Here is a 1,504-nt window from a genome sequence, read left to right as displayed (position 1 = left end):
AAGCATCAATTCTTCGGCCCTCAGCTTTCTTCACAGTCCAACTCTCACATCCATATGACCACTGGAAAAACCATAGCCTTGACTAGACGAACCTTTGTTGGCAAACTAATGTCTCTGCTTTTGAATATGCTATCTAGGTTGGTCATAACTTTCCTTCCAAGGAGTAAGCGTCTTTTAATTTCATGGCTGCAATCACCATCTGCAGTGATTTTGGAGCCCCCCAAAATACCAGGTACCTAATAAGTACTGTCCCATTCTTCCTTCACAAGAGAAGACTCTATACATGGACATCACCAGATGGTCAACACCGAAATCAGATTGATTATATTCTTTGCAGCCAAAGATGGAGAAGTTCTATACAGTCAGCAAAAACAAGACCAGGAGCTGACTGTGGCTCAGACCATGAACTCCTTATTGCCAAGTTCAGACATAAATTGAAGAAAGTAGGGAAAACCACTAGACCATTCAGGTATGACCTAAATCAAGTCCCTTATGATTATACAGTGGAAGTGAGAAATAGATTTAAGGGCCTAGATCTGATAGATAGAGTGCCTGATGAACTATGGAATGAGGTTCGTGACATTGTACATGAGACAGGGATCAAGACCATCCCCATGGAAAAGAAATGCAAAAAAGCAAAATGGCTGTCTGGGGAGGCCTTACAAATAGCTGTGAAAAGAAGAGAAGCGAAAAACAAAGGAGAAAAGGAAAGATATAAACATCTGAATGCAGAGTTCCAAAGAATAGCAAGAAGAGATAAGAAAGCCTTCTTCAGTGATCAATGCAAAGAAATAGAGGAAAACAACAGAGTGAGAAAGACTAGGGATCTCTTCAAGAAAATCAGAGATACCAAAGGAACATTTCATGCAAAGATGGGCTCGATAAAGGGAAGAAATGGTATGGACCTAACAGAAGCAGAAGATATTAAGAAGAGGTGGCAAGAATACACAGAAGAACTGTACATTACAGATCTTCATGACCCAGATAATCACGATGGTGTGATCACTGACCTAGAGCCAGACATCCTGGAATGTGAAGTCAAGTGGGCCTTAGAAAGCATCACTACGAACAAAGCTAGTGGAGGTGATGGAATTCCAGTTGAGCTATTCCAAATCTTGAAAGATGATGCTGTGAAAGTGCTGCACTCAATATGCCAGCACATTTGGAAAACTCAGCAGTGGCCACAGGACTGGAAAAGGTCAGTTTTCATTCCAATCCCAAAGAAAGGCAATGCCAAAGAATGCTCAAACTACCGCACAATTGCACTCATCTCACACGCTAGTAAAGTAATGCTCAAAATTCTCCAAGCCAGGCTTCAGCAATATGTGAACCGTGAACTTCCTGATGTTCAAGCTGGTTTTAGAAAAAGCAGAGGAACCAGAGATCAAATTGCCAACATCCGCTGGATCATGGAAAAAGCAAGAGAGTTCCAGAAAAGCATCTATTTCTGCTTTATTGACTATGCCCAAGCCTTTGACAGTGTGGATCACAATAAACTGTGGAA

The sequence above is a fragment of the Bison bison genome, unplaced genomic scaffold (genome assembly GCF_000754665.1).
Source record: "Bison bison bison isolate TAMUID 2011002044 unplaced genomic scaffold, Bison_UMD1.0 scf7180017864468, whole genome shotgun sequence".
NCBI classification, from domain to species: Eukaryota; Metazoa; Chordata; class Mammalia; order Artiodactyla; family Bovidae; genus Bison; species Bison bison.
The sequence above is the reverse complement of the archived record's forward strand: the minus strand, read 5'-3'. Positions refer to the sequence as shown.